The sequence below is a fragment of the Canis aureus genome, chromosome 26 (assembly GCF_053574225.1).
Source record: "Canis aureus isolate CA01 chromosome 26, VMU_Caureus_v.1.0, whole genome shotgun sequence".
Classification (NCBI taxonomy): domain Eukaryota; kingdom Metazoa; phylum Chordata; class Mammalia; order Carnivora; family Canidae; genus Canis; species Canis aureus.
In genome coordinates this window covers 47,611,519-47,627,110 of record NC_135636.1, presented here as the reverse complement: position 1 = coordinate 47,627,110, position 15,592 = coordinate 47,611,519, and positions in this window count along the sequence as shown.

The following is a 15,592-nucleotide window of genomic DNA, read 5'->3' as shown; positions in this document are numbered from 1 at the left end:
CCACTGGCCAGAATACCCTCCGCCAGGGCTCCGTGCCCTCGGCTCCTGAAAGCTGGCCTCTCGGAGGGGTGGGGGTAAATGCCCCATTGACAGCCCGTTCCCCCTCTGACCACCGGCAGGGGTGCCCAGTGTGCAGGGCCTGTCTCTGCACCCCAGGGCCTGGTGGTCTTAGCTGCGAATGAGCCAAGGACTGGGTGGCACTGCTGTGACTCAGGCCCTGGGGAAGGCTCCCCAAAATCCTTCATGCCCATCTTCAAGAGAGCCGTCGCCTCCACAGCTACGTTGCCAGAAATCAAGCACTCACTTAGGTAATAGGACCCCAAGTACCACTTGGCCGAACCATGTCATCCTTGACCAGAGGTCAGGGGTCACCCTGAGTTCCTCTGGGGTCTTCCCTGGAGCCGGGGGGAAGTCTTTAAACTGGAGAAGCTTCCTCCCAGCATCCCTGGGAAGGAGACTGACCCCTGAGAGGCCACGTTTCTCTTCATCTGATGGAAGGGGTGGCAGCATCAGGGGAGGCGAGGCCGGGAAGAAACTCCAATCAGTGGCCCACAGGTCAAGACCCCCCGCCCGGGGGGAGCTTGCAGCAATGCCTGGAGCCCAGAAAAGCCAGTCCCCCTCGGGGCTGGCTCCAGGCTTTATTAAATACCAGGCCTCTGGGCCGGGAAAAGACTAAACAAAATGTGGTTTTCCTCTGTGAACTGATTGCATCTGTTCCAAAGGGAGGACAAACAATCGCCTTTGGGGGTGTACTTCTTAAAGACCAGCTCTCTGGGACCCCTGGCCTGTCATAGAAGTTGTGCTCCTGCTCACTGGTGTGACGCCGTGGACTGGGGTCCTGGGCTTCCCTGGGCGGGGGGCAGCGGAGGGCACAGCAAGAGGCAAGGGGATTGGGGACAGACGCTCAGGCAGGCAGGGTGGCTGGGTCTACAGGTCCTTCCGGGGGCAGGGGAGCAGCGCTGGGGGCAACACAGAACCAGAAGAGGATGGGGAGAAAGGAAGGGGCCTTGAGGACAAAATCCTGGGGAACCTCTACACTGGAGTAGCCACAGGAGGGATGCCTGGGTAGCTCAGTGGTTGGGCGTCTGCCTTTGGCTCAGGGCGTGATCCTGGGGTCCTGAGATCGAGTCCCAGGTTGGGTTCCCCGCAGGGAGCCTGCTTCTCCCTTTGCCTGTGTCTTTGCCTCTCTCTCTCTGTGTTTCTCATGAATAAATAAATAAAATCTTTAAAAAGAAAGATAAGAAAAGAAAGGAAAGGAAAGGAAAGGAAAGGAAAAGAAAAAAGAAAAGAAAAAAAGAGAAAAGAGCCACAGGAAAAAGGAAATTCCCCCAAAAGAACAGCCAAAGAAGCAAGATGGCCTAGAGTGCTTGGCCGTATTCTGCAGGGAGTAGGCTCAGCAACCGAACTGGAAAACACTCATCGTAGATCCATGTTATGCACAATCCTACTTTTTAAAAAATATTTAAAAAATTATTTGACGACAGGTAAAGAACAATGGGAGGTTTTTCATTTCACTTTCTTCATTGCCAATAAAGCCCAGGAAAACTTAAATGAGTTAGAGAAGAATGAGAAAGGGCCCTTGCATCCCCAAAAGCCTAGCAGAGTGTCCGTGGCATTCCTTCCAGACATGCAAGAATGCTTCCGGAGGAAGACATTCATGAACATAGTTCATATGAGTCAGTGAAGGAAGAAAACTCTGTCATCGCTGTGATAGACGTCAAAAAGGAATTTCATAGAATTCAACATCCATTCCTGATTTTAAATAAGATTTAAAAATTTTCCGTTTTAAAATGGAAATGGATGGAGATTTCATACGTATAAATGTTATCCACCCACCACCCACCCCACCAAGAAAAAAGCTAAATGATGAACAAACATTGGTCCCGAGTGCGCAAAAGACCTGGACACAAACAGAAAACCCCAAGCACCTGTGGTTACTCAATATGACAAATGGGCCACAGGTTCCAATAGTGCATCCTGCAAAGATGGAGAGGAGCTCACAGTGCAGCCTGAGGCCCTCAGAAGCAGAGTTGGGGGCAAGGCTGAGTCCCAGGGCCTCATCCCACCCGGGGTTCAGCACCTACTAGGCGCTGAGGAAGAAAGACACCTCACAAGCATGGCCTGACCTAAGGCACGTGCCCTGGACTGGTGATGAACACCCCGGGCCACCCTTAAGTCACTGCCCTCTTTTGAGCACCTCCTGTGTGCCAGGCCCTGTAGGATGGACTTTTTGTGAACCTCTTTATGAACCTCTATACGAACTCTATGAATCTGGTTGCTCCAGAGATAATAACTTCCTGCCCATCCAAACTCCCTGCTGAGAGAATCTGCACTACCTGACAGGGCAGCCCGGCCTGTGTCCTTAAGATACGGGATGGGACCAAGGATGACGCTGGACCCAAACCCGGTCAATCAGCTTCTTTTTCTTGGGAATTGGAGACCTGAGGGACTGGGTTGCCCACAGGGCAATGCGCTGCATCGTCGGAGCCGAGGCTGCCATTTTGGGTGGTTATGATGGGGCCCAGAGGACACGGATGAGGGGTAGAGGAGGGCCTGGGACAGAAGGAAGAAGGAAGCAGCTGAGCAGCAGGGACAGGAGGAGAGAGCTCCACAGCGAACAGGAAGGGGACCGAGCAGCTTCCCTGCCTCTCCCTCTTCCCAGGGCATCTTGGGGTTGGCTGGATTTCCATGAGTGGAACTCACAGAACCTCCCTGGTTCCCCAGGGAACCTCCCCAGTTCCGCACCATGAAGGCGGCTCTCCTCAATCTACCTTGAGAGGGTTACTTATACCCTTCACATCCAACCTACAGATGAAGATACAGACTCTGGAGCATGATGGGACTTGACCACGGTCATGCAGCTGCCATGGGGCAGGTCCAGGAGATGAACGTGCCTCTGGTCACTCACCACGCAATAAGGGCCTCTCAGCGTCCATTTCCCCAAAACTCATTTCAAAAAGTCAACTGAGCTGCTGCCCACCTGGATGCAGGTAAAATAGCACCAGTGACAACTCGGAAGCTCAAGAGTCCTGAGACAAGCTCTGGGATCAGGAGGGGAGTTCAAAAGCTCGAAGGGTCTGAGATTTTCCCTGCTTACAAGCTGACGCATGAGCCCGCCACAGTTCCCCGGATGGTCCTGTGTCGCAGAGGGAGGGCTTCGGTGCTTGGCATAGCAGGCCGCACCAGCTGTGTCTGCTCCGGGGGAGCCAGGTGAGGGGGCCCGGGCAGCTGCTGCAGGCACAGAGGCTGTGGCACAGCGGAGGGAACCCCAGTCTGCTCTGACAGGCTGTGAACAAACTCGCCCTCCTTCGCCTGAGAGGGAGACCTTATCAGCTGCTAACTGGACAGCAAACAGATCTGCCCTCTGTCCCGGAGGGAGACACGAGCTCTGTCTTCCAAGACTGTTCACTAACAAACATCGTGGAAAAGACAATCTGGAAGAAAAGCTGTCAGTGCCTCTGCTCACGAGGTGGGTAGAAACATGAGTGATCCCAGAGACTCTCAGCAGGAGTGAGGAGCAGGGAGGAGAGACAGGGGCTTCGACGAAGGTCTGTGTGGACAGAGCATGAGGCCGAGATGGCAGGCATCTGTGGTCTTTTTTTTTATTTTTAAAGATTGTATTGATTGATTGATTGATTGATTTGAGAGAGAGAGAAGCAGAGACCGGGGAAGAGGCAGAGGGAGGGAGAGGGAATCTCAAGCAGAGTCCCTGCTGAGTGCAAGCCCACCACAGGGATTGATCCCAGGACCCTGAGATCATGACCTGGGCTGAAACCAAGAGTTGGCCACTTAAAAAAATATATATATATTTATTCGTGAGAGACACAGGCAGAGGGAAAAGTAGGCTCCTCACAGGGAGCTTGATGCAGGACTCGATCCCAGGACCCCAGGATCACACCCTGTGCTGAAGGCAGATCCTCAACCCCTGAGCCACCCAGTGGCCCCCGTAATCTGTAGTCTAATTACTTCTTCTTAATTGTCTATTCTCCACCGTACTGAGTGTGGCATGAAAATGTTCTGTATCTCCCTCCACAGAACTCAGCCTCGGGGCTCCCCCCGCAAGCTGGTGGCCGGCCAGTGCAGCAGCTGGAATGAGCGTGGCCATGCGGAAGTCACAGAAGAGCCATCTCCACTGTCTTCAATACCAAGAAATGTATCACTTCACTAACGAGAAGTCCAAAAAGGAGGCAGTGGCTCCAGAGCTGGCAGATTGGGAGGCTGGGTGGCATCCCTGAGCATCATCTGCCCTGCCACCTCGGCTTTATCTTCAGGCTTGATCCCTCATGGCTGCAAGGCAGCTGCTGGAGCTCCACACATCACAGCTTCAGCCCAGACACTCACAGAAGGAGAGCAGTATATTTGTTATGAGCCCGTTCAAGCATAGGAAAAACCTTCTCTCAAAGCTCCCAAATCTGGGGATGGGGACGCCTGGGTGGCTCAGTGATTGAGGATCTGCCTTTGGCTCAGGGCATGATCCTGAGATCCTGGATCGAGTCCCACATCGGGCTCCTTGCAGGAAGCCTTCTTCTCCCTCTGCCTGTGTCTTTGCCTCTCTCTCTATGCATCTCTCATGAATAAATAAGTAAAACCTTAAAAACAAAACAAAACAAAACAAAAAAAAACCACCAACTCCCAGACCTCCAGACTTCCTCTCATCTCTCATTGGCCAGAACTGTGTCCCATGCTGTTTCCTAAACCAACCACTAGCAAGAAATGGAATTACCGTGACTGGCGTGGACCAAACGGGTTTCATCCTTGGGACTGATGCCCTATGAAACCTATGAAACCTGAGAAACCTATGATTTTTTTTTGATATCTGAACCAATCAGAATAAAGGCAGGTGGGCAGGTGATAGGGCTCCAGATTTAGCATAAACGTACAAACGGATCATTTAAAAAAGGTTAAAAAACTGAGCAGTTAAATTTGAATTCAGACAAACAACAAATAACTTTTAGAATAAGTACCTCCCAGGCAATGTCTAACTGGGCATCCCGTATTTTCTCTGGCAGCCCTAATGGGTGATGGCCAGTGTCTGCCAGCGGGCGGTCTTCCCGCAGCCCCCACCCACCGAGAAGACCATTACTGGTGGGGGGAGCCAATCTTTTTGGCTGAAACAATCCTTTCCACCCCGTACCTGCACATCCTTTCCCCCAGACACACCAGATCTCAGCCACTGTCATTGCTAGTGAAACTAGAAATCTGGAAGTCACCTGCTGTCCTCTCCTTCCAGTTCAGTCCCTGCCTCCCCCCCCCCCCCATAGCTTCCCTCTGTCAGCCTCCAGCACTCCCTCCCTCCCTCGGAACACTTTTGCTCTGTACTTCGACTGCTCCCTTCTTCCCATCCCAACTCCAGGGTCCCCTCCTCCCAGAAGCTTCCCAGGCCTCTGCGACCCAGCACATGCCACCGCTTCTCCCCGCTTTACATCCTCCAGAAATATCCTTTAGAGAATCATACTCTTCTCAGATCTTAGTCATTGGTCTTATCCCATCGTAAGTCCCGGCCATGTGCCTGGTCCAGAGAGCCAGCTTCCTGCGGGCAAGCGCGCTCGGTGTGCTCCATTGCTGTAACCTTGGCGCCTGGCACGGCGGAGGCTCAGTCAATACATACTGAACAGCTGAAGCCCTGTGTCCGCACAGACTTGCGGTTTGCGGTGCCCAGTGCAAAATGAAAACGTGGGGGTCCTGGTTCAGAATTTGCGGTGCCCAGTGCAAAATGAAAACGTGGGGGTCCTGGTTCAGAAACCATCAGGAATTTCCAGATGATGACAGGAGAACATTAAACCAAGGGCAGGGTCTTCCTGAGGGCAGGGCCCTGGGGGCCCCCACTGGTCACATGCTGGTGAAGCTGGCTCTGACTGCAATGTTGCTGTGTAACAATGACCAGAGAGTAATTTCTTAAATAAAAGCTCTTATTTAGGGGACACCTGGGTAGCTCAGCGGTTGAGCATCTCCCTTTGGCCCAGGGCATGATCCTGGGGTCCCGGGATCGAGTCCTGCATCTGGCTCCCTGCAAGGAGCCTGCTTCTCCCTCTGTCCCTGTCTCTCTCTCTCCCTGTCTCTCTCTCTCTCTCGAATAAATAAATAAAATCTTTAAAAGAAAAAAAGCTCTTATTTGGGGCCAGCACTCCCCAAAGGAGAGTCCCAGGCGAGGATGCATGCGCTGGCTCGCAGCAAAATAAGAAACATACAGAAAATGCGGTGAGGTTTTTCTAAAGGCTACTGTTTATTTCTAAAGGGTAGATGTTAGCTGTGCTGCAATTGCTTTCCCTTTACGTTTTTGCTGGGAAAACGTCTTCTTTCCCGAAACAATGGTGTTGGTAGATGCGATTGCAAAGGAAAAGACTGGAGAAGCCCTCAATCCCCCCGTGTTTTGGGGGGTTTGCTCTGTAAATCTCCCCGCCCGGTGGAATCCAGCACCTGAGAAGCCCCCATCCTGACCGCGAGCCCAGCGGGAGGCTCCTCCTCTGCAGGGTCCTTTTCAAATGAGAAGTGACTGATTTTTGTGGCCAGCAGAGGGGGCTACATGAATGCCAAATCCCCTTGGCAGGGTCCCCGCCCGAGTTTGGAGGTGGCTCAGCTGCCTGGGATGTCTCTATTATGGGGGAAACTCGGAATTCGAGAAACCTACCTGGAGACTCTATCCCTTTCTGCACTTTGGGTTTGAATCGTCCTCTTGCTTTAGCTCAGTGGCTCACGGCTCTGGCTGCACGGAAGACTCACCCGGAGAGCTTTCCAGAGCAATTAGATGAAAATGCCCAGGAATTCCGATTCTGTTGGATGAGGGTGGAACCCCGAGCACCAGAACCTTCCCCACTGCCCCCCTCTCCTCTCCTATTTCCATTTCGAATGGATTGAGAACTCCTGCCAGATAAAGTCGCCATCAAAACACAGTGGTCTAGGGCACCTGGGTGGCTCAGTGGGTTAAGCGTCTGCCTTCAGCTCCAGTCATGATCCCGGGGTCCTGAGATCGAGTCCTGCACTGGGCTCCCTGCTCAGTGCTTCTTCCTCTCCCTCTGCCCCTCCCCGCTGCTTGTGCGCTGTCCCTCTCTCAAATAAATAGATAAAATCTTTTTTAAAACAATGGTGGTTTATATTTTTAGAAAGAGAGTAAGTAGGGGTTTTTTGTGTGTTGTGTGTGTGTTGGTTTGTTTCTGGCCTGGAGCAACTGTCTTCATTTCATTTTTAGAGAGGGGCAGTTTTCAGCAGGGCACAAACAGAACCTTCCAACTAGGGCCTGGAGGTAGAGGATGGCTGGGGCCTTGCTACATGATCCCTGGGAACTTGAGCAACCGTCTTGGATCTCTGTAGAGTTTGCCCTTGCTTCCCTGACCTGCCTCCAGCAGATCCACCCTGGGAACTCTGTGGCCAGGTGTCTGGGCTCCGTCTCCTGGGGAAATGTGATGACATGTACGGACGGCTTGCAAAGGTCTTTCCTAATATTCATCTTTTCAACAAAAGGAATAATTCAAAAGTTTATGCAAGGCGAGAGAAGCCCCAAATGACTCAAAAGGTATTTTGGAGGCGGTTCCTCCCGCTGGTCAGAATGAGTAATCCTGCTGAAAGATTACAAGCAATTTAATAAGAAAACTGTCTCCAGGGTGAAAGTCCAAAATAAGGCAACGTATAGGTAGGGAGGTTTGGCATAGGTGCCGCTTTGGGAAGGTGTTTCCAGGTGAGACTCCTTCCCCAGGTATGTAGAAAGCCCCTCCCCAAAGCCCCTGTGCTCAGAATCAAGGGCCATGGGACTCCCTCGTCTGCTCACTTTGATACAAGGAGGAGACAGGGGGCTCGGAGCCTTGCCAGTCCTGGTGGTGCCAACAGGCAGGAAGTGCTCACCTGACTCTCCTTCACCTGGGGAATGGGCCCATGTGCCCCAACAGGTCAGAATTCCAGCAGGACTCACCCTAACCATCTCCTGTGTCGGTGAGAGACCAGTTCAGCCTCCAAGCCCTTGGAGGAGACAAAAAGATGGGCAGGAGGCGATTTCACACCCCTGCCCCCCCCTTCCTAAGAGCATTTACAGAAGGTCTGTGTCTGCATCATTCTTATCCTGCAAATGGCCAGGAAAGAATGCAAAACTACAGAGCCGCCAAGAGTGCCAAGGATGAGCCTGGCATCCTTTTTCCTATAAAGCAAACAGCCGATGGGAGTCAGACCCGCGCTGTTCTGAAAGCGGTCACTCCCCTGCTGCTCTTTTTATTTTAAAAAAAAATTCTCATTTGTTTACCCAGGCACAGGGCATCTTAGTAAAATCCAGAGATGTTTCCAAGTGGCACAAAGCACAGTGTCCTGTAAACTGTCAATCCCACGCAGGAAGATAAATAAAGATTTTTTTAAATGACTAAAAAAAAAGATAAATAAGTAAAACTGTCAACCCCAGGCAGGAAGATAAATAATAAATAAATAAAATAATAAAAGACGTATCTCTCCAAGCCCAGGAAGGTGATGCTGAGATTGAAATAAAATTCACTCTTCAGGGGCCCCACATCCAGGGCCTGGTGTGCACCACGGCTCCAGAAATACCAGCTGCGATTAAGTAACAAATGTGGAAATGGCAATGTGTTTGAATCAATCACAAGTTAAGCCTGGCTTATCCTGAGTCTCCAAGTAGTAAAAATTGGTTCCAATATAATTTAGCCCACATCAGAAGTCAGGTTCGAAATGAGTATGGCAGGGAAAGTACAAATTACATTTTGAAAGCCTGGTGTGTAATTATAGGCTTAATTAATTACACGAGGGATTTGTTCTCGAAAAGGTGTATAAAATGTGTCCTATTTTGCACCAGGGAGATCACCCGTAGGAGGGAACGCTATTGCTCTTAGACATCTGGGAACACTGGGGCTTTGCTTTTAAAGGAGGCCCACCTGCTCTGTTGGTTGGAGATTTACGATACGTGATTTTAACATGAAGGGGATAAAAAGGAAGAAAAAGAAGAAGAAGGACATGCTCTTTGGGAGAAGAAAGTCGACCCGAATAGATGAGGGTAGCTTTAAAAGTACTAGTTTATACCTTGACTTTCCCTCTCCTGGGTGTACACTTATAATCAAATCGCAGTGTGAATCCTCTCAGACCTTTTTTGACGCTGAAATAAGTATCTGCAACGTGTAGATCTATTTGTTTTTGCGATGATACCACACACTCTGTGCTGCGACTGGCTTCCTTCCTTGCAGGACGGATCCTGGCCATTCAGTACCCATTCTCGCCGATGGCTGCTTCGTGTTCGGTCCGGAGCATTTTAAGTTTTAAGAAATTATAGTTCGGTTTTAAAGCCTTGCAGGTGTCAAGTCTCAAAAATCGGTGAACACTCAAGCAACGCAGGACAGTCTAAGACGAAGGGCTGCTCATCGGCGCTCGGCCTCCCACGGCCCAGAGGGCCCTGAGTTGACACAGCGTGTGCGTGACCCTGCTCTGCGCTCAGGCAAGCCCACCCATGCGCATCCCTGGCTCAGTTCTGATTTTAAGCAACACAGGATCATCTTGCACCTTGTGTCACGAACACGCAGTGTCCAGCACGGTGGGGACTGGTTTCTACGTCTCCGGCTGGGTTTTGAACAAAGATAACTTTAAATAACAACCACCACCACCACAACAATCTCCAGTGTGACTCTTGCATGATGTTGCTGACTTGTCTTCAAGCCCCTTTACGGCTTGGGGTTTTCTGTAGGTTGGGAGGATTCCGAGAGAATCCTGAGAACTCAGGGCTGTTTTCAGCCTCCCTGGAAGACACCTGCCCTCTCTGACTCTTCCAGGAGTACAGGCTTCCTGGGCCATCCCTGGCCAGGGACATGAGCTCACCCCAGGAAAGTGATGGTAGACACAGGGCCACCAACTCATCCAGGGATGCTCATGGGTGGGCTTGCCTGAGTGCAGAGCAGGGCCACGCACACACTGTGTCAACTCAGGGTCAAAGCGGAAGGTTCCCTTAGTATCTTGGGGGCTCCCTTAGTCTTGGGCAGACCAGGGCCGTTGGGTGGTGAGCAGCCTCTAACTGCTTCTTGGGAGCTCACGCGATGCCACAATGAGGCTAAGTTCACGGCTGGAATGCACTCCCCAGAAGGCAGCCAGGGAGGACAGTGGCCCTCTGTGGAGGACTCACAGCTGCCTTCACGCTGGCCGGAAGCTGGAACCAAGAAACATATTTATCCCCGACGCTCTGTGCGCTCACAGCAGAATGGGTATGTTTGCAACTGGCATTTAGCTGGTGACGACATGGCAAGCCGGGACGCTGGCGTGGCGCCTGACGTGTTGGCCTTGGCTGGGGCCGGCAGGAGAACCCGAGTGAGGCCTCCAGGCCCCTTCCCTGAATTCAGCTCCTATGTGCCATGTGGGCTTTGAGACCCGGGACCCTGAGTTTGCAACCTGGCTCATCCCCAAAGGAATCCACCCAGAATCTGGGAAGAGGCACAGCCTGCAGGAAAGCAGGCTTGGACTTGATGGGGTTTGGCCTTCCCCCGTGGCTTGCACAGGATGATGCGGGGCGACCCCCCCGCCGCCCTGCCCTCTCCGCATGGCTTGGCCCCAGCGCATCTGGGAGCTTGGGAGACTTTGAAACCCTGGGGCTTGCAACATAGAGGGGGTGCTGGGGCGCTCCGCTCACCACACTGTGGGGCTCGGGCACCCAGTTCTCTGAGGCAGCCCTTTGATCCCCACTCAAAGTCCCAAACATCACCCAACCCTGGTGGATTGGATTGTGTGTAGCTCATTCCTCCCCTCCCCCCTAATAATTGACACACCAATTTCCTTAGATGGCCCCGTGTGATGGGGTTCTCAGATAGTCTTGTCTCTAACCAGAGAATAAACACTTGATAGCCTCTTCTGGGTCAAAATGCCAATTTTATTTGCCACTCACAGAGTTTTAAAAATGTTTTTTTTAATAGTTGCAAGTTCAACATTTAAAAATGAGGCATGATACTCTACAGTCTAGATTTCTGGATGCTCCTTAAAAGAAAAGCAGAAACTGGGACCAGTGGGCCTGGTTCCATCAATCAGCCAGAGCTGAGCGGCGCCTCCTGAGACGCTGCGGATACTCCCGTTTGCCACTGCCTGCCCCTTCCCCGTTGTGACACTCGGCCTGGACCGGCCCTCCACCACCAGGGAACAGACTGAATTTCTAAGCCGCTCCTTGGGGTTTGGGGACAAAGGGGCTGTACCTGTCCCAGGGGTGACTGTGACTGCTAGGTGCCTACCCAATATCAGCTCTCCTGCTTGCTTCCCTCCTTCCCTTTCTCCTTCCTTCGAGAACCCTGCTTTTATACTGAGTACTAATGTGCCCCGTGAAATGACTGTATTTCTGGATTCCCTGCAGGTAGAAATGGCCCACGAGATGTCAGGGAAAGCCACACATGGGGCTGCTTGGTCGGCTTCTTCAAGGCAGGCTGACTCTGCTAAGAAGTGTGCCCTGCTTCTCAGTGCAACCCCCTTGCTGCTTTCTCCTGCCTGGAATAAGTCATGATGGCTGGAGCTCCAGCAGCCATATTAGACCATAACAAGACGTAAGGACGTCTTATGCTGAGAATGAAAAGCAGAAAAGCAGAAGAAGCCTGGGTTCCCACTGACTGGGTGTCACTTGACAGTCCTGGCCTACTGTCCTCTAGACATCTTTTCATTGAAAAGGAAACAGGCCTACCTTATTAAAGTTCTTTGTTGGAGGTAGCAGAATGTAATTCTAACGGTGTATGGGTTTTTTGTGTGTTTTTTAGATTTTATTTACTTATTTATTTGAGAGAGAGAAAGCATGAGTGGGGTGAGGGGCAGAAAGAGAAGCAGGCTCCCCACTGAGCAGGGAGGCCAACGCAGGGCTGGGTCCCTGAGACAAAGGCAGTTGCATAACCAACTGAGTCTGCCAGGAGCGACTAACAGCATATGGTTTTATCTTTATTTCTCTTCCGCATGGAAATTACATGATCATTTCAACAGATGATCCACTAAGAAGTCAAAAAAAAAAAAAAAAGGCTAGAATTGAAATACTCTCTATTTTAAGAGCTCTAGGTTGTTTTCTGAATTCTAGAACTTTTAGGACGGGAACTTTGGGGTTCTGGTGCTTATTATCAGCATACATACATACCCCACCCTGAATTTTTTCTTAGGGTTCTAGAACCTTCCTCCCACAAACCCAGAACGTAGGTTTGTGTCCTTAGATTTAAGTAACCCAAATATTGTCTGGGGGTTGAATTTTTCATTTGAAGCCAGAAACATATTTTTCTTTAATGCTTTGGAAAGTTCAGCTTCTGATTCAAGAAATTTTTGTCTCTTCAGCAGAGCTATCGACTGAACTTTTCTGTGATGATGGAAACATTCTGCATTTGCTTGTCTGGTATGGTAGCCACTGGCTACACGTAATTGTTGAGCTCTTGAAATGTGGCCAGTGTCACCTAGAAATGGAATTTTAAATTGTATCTAAATTAACTATCTAGCTACCCAAAATTAGTTAATTATCTAACTACCCAAAATTTAAATAGCCACCTGTGTCTCAGAGCAGCCTTAGTTTCTTTTCCATAAATGATTAGGGTTTCCCCTCAGGGTTCAAAGCAGAAGAAATTCCTGCCCTCTGTCTCCATACCTCCCTTTTTCCTAGACCTGAATTTTGCTCTGATCCATCGAATTTCATCAAATCCAGGTCCGGAGGCTCAGCTCCCTAGTGACCAGTTGTGTCATTTGGGACAACTTCCTTCTCCTCTGGAGCCCTGGTCCCCTCTACAGACAACCTCCTAGGGCTGTCCCGAGGACTGTATTAGATGTCATGTCATATACAAATGACACTTGGGAACAAATAGTTGCTCAATGAATAAAAAAAAAAAAAAAAAAGTAGTAGTAGTCCTCACCCTGCCCCCTCATTTCCTATCATTCACATTCCTGCTTCTCTCTCCTCCAACCAGATCGGCTCCTGGAGGGCAGGGTTTGGATCCTACTTCCAACCAGGCCTGGTGCTCAGCGGGGAATTCAAAGTCAGGAGACTGGCATTGTTGCCGAATGCAATCAGTTACCTGGGTCCTGAGAGGAGGCCCGCAGTGGACCTCGGCACAGGGAGTGAGGCAGGATTTGAATCTAGGCTCCAATCCTTCTTACCAACTGTGGGATATTTCGCCTGCCTCGGGCTCCCATGGATGCTTCACACCCTGGAAGGTCACAATGAGAAAGCAGTGACCTTTTTTTTTTTGGATTGGAAAAAGAAAAAAACAAAACAAAACTTTTTTTTCAAATAAGTCTTTAACTGTAAACAGGATTGCCAGCTAAAATACCAGACACCTTGTGAAATTCAGATTTCGGGTAAACAATGAACAATTACTTAGTATAAGCGTGTCCCTATGCAGTATTTGGGACATCCTTATATATCAAAAAATCTTTTCACTTGTTTGTCTGAGGCTCTGATCAACCTGGACCTGGGCATCCTTTATTTTACCTGCTTTGCCCGGCGCCCCCCAGGGCAGGCCCGGGGCCCCCACACCAGCCCGAGGGCGGCCTCCCCCGCCCCTGCTCTGCCCCAGCCCTAGAGCCAGGTTGTTCTGGACGCAGATCTCCGGCAGACCTGAAGAAAAGGAAAACTAGGTCTCCCAGGGAACCGTGAACTGCATGGTGCTTATTAGTTTATTAATTAAACAGCACAAATGGCTGTGCTGGCCGCTGGCTCAGGAGGTTGCTGCCCTAACTTACAGGAGCGCCGGGGGCGCAGGGCGGCCGCTCTTCTCAGTCGCTGCCAAGATCTCGGGCTACCAGTTACTCCTGTCAATCTTTCGCTTAATCATTTAGCAGTTGTAAAGGACTCATTAAAAAAGCCGAGGTTTATTGGAAACACCTCCCGCCCGTCCGGAGGCAGGCCAGATCCAAGCTCTTGTACCCACTTGTTCCCCAAGAGCCCCACAAGGAAAGTGCTGACTGTAATTACCCTGCTATGGTTAGGAAACTGCGGGGGGGGGGGGGGGGGGAAGGGGGGAAGAGAGGGTGAGACAGGAGGAGGGGGAGAGAGGAGGAGGGGAGAGAGGAGGAGGGGTGAGAGGAAGAGGGTGAGAGGAGGAGGGGTGAGAGAGGAGGAGGGGTGAGAGAGGAGGAGGGGTGAGAGAGGAAGAGGGTGAGAGGAGGAGGAGAGTGAGAGAGCAGGAGGGTGAGAGGAGGAGGGGTAAGAGGAGGAGGAGGGGTGAGAGAGGAGGAGGGGTGAGAGAGGAGGAGGGGTGAGAGAGGAAGAGGGTGAGAGGAGGAGGAGGGTGAGAGAGCAGGAGGGTGAGAGGAGGAGGGGTAAGAGGAGGAGGAGGGGTGAGAGAGGAGGAGGGTGAGAGGAGGAGGAGGGTGAGAGGAGGAGGAGGGTGAGAGAGCAGGAGGGTGAGAGGAGGAGGAGGGTGAGAGAAGAGGACGGTGAGAGAGGAGGAGGGTGAGAGAGGAGGAGGGTGAGAGGAGGAGGGGAGAGGAGGAGGGGGAGGGAGGAGGGGGGACAGAAGGGGGAAAGAGGGGGAGAGAGGAGAGGGAGAGAGGAGGAGGGGGGAAAGGGGGAGAGAGGAAGATGGGGAGTGAGAGGGACTTGACAGCAGGTGGTGGGGGAGAGGAGCGGAGACAAGACCCTGAAACTCCAGGGTCCAGGCCTTCAGAGGGTGTGGCCTGGTGCTGAGGCCCTGCCCACACCCCTGCCCACCTGGGTGCGCCCCGGGAGCCCCCCACCCTCCCTGGAGGCCATCCTGCTGTCTGGGGGCCTCGGCGCGTCCCCTCCTTTCTCCCGCTGTGCGCTCCTGTGGTCGGGATGTCCTCACAATGTGAAGGAATACCAAAGAAAATCCTTCAAGCACCCCTGTCTTCACTGTCTGTGTGTCCTTCTGGCCTCCATGCACAGGCCTGGCCCCCAGGCACCCCCCCTCACCCCTGGGGAACCTGTGGGGAGCCCGCAGCGGCACTGGGTCCTTCTCTGAACACGCAGGTGACATGCAGAGATGGAGCTCCTTTCCAGGCACCGGGGGACACAGCGGGTGCCCCCTCGCTGGCTTCGCCCCTCAGCTCTACCCAGCTGTGCCCCATTGTTGGATGTGGGTGGGGCTCCCCACACGTGATTTTTTTTTTGCTTTAAATTATAATTCTGGCATTTCTATCTGAGCTTCTCCTGAACCTCCCCCCAGCCCCTTTTCAATTTTTTTTTTTCCTGGCTGTTTCTGTAGTGCGGTTCCTCAGTGTGGAGTTCTAGATGAGAAGGTGAGATCACAGGAGGGAGGGGCTCTAATCCACCGTCACCTCTCCCAGGGCACCAGCTTCTCACCTGGGCACCCGGCCAGCACCTGCGGGTTTCTTGTCCCACCACCCTCGCCTCGCTGCCGGCTGTCCCTCTGGAACCCCCCGCAGTGGAGTCCTTCCCGCTCAGGGTGACCGCTAAGGTCACTGCAATGACTTATGAAGCCCTGGAGCAGACACTCTTGGCATCTGCATCGCTGTCATTTGGGGCCAGCTCATCCTGTGCTGTGGGGCTGTTCCTGGGCCCTCCCCTCCAGAGGCCTGTACCCCCCTCCCACAGATGTGACCACCAAAAATGTCTCCAGACATTTCCAAATGACCCCTAAGGGGCAAAACCTCCCACAGTTGAGAAGCACCACAGTGAAGAGAGAACATGGCCTTCCCTGGC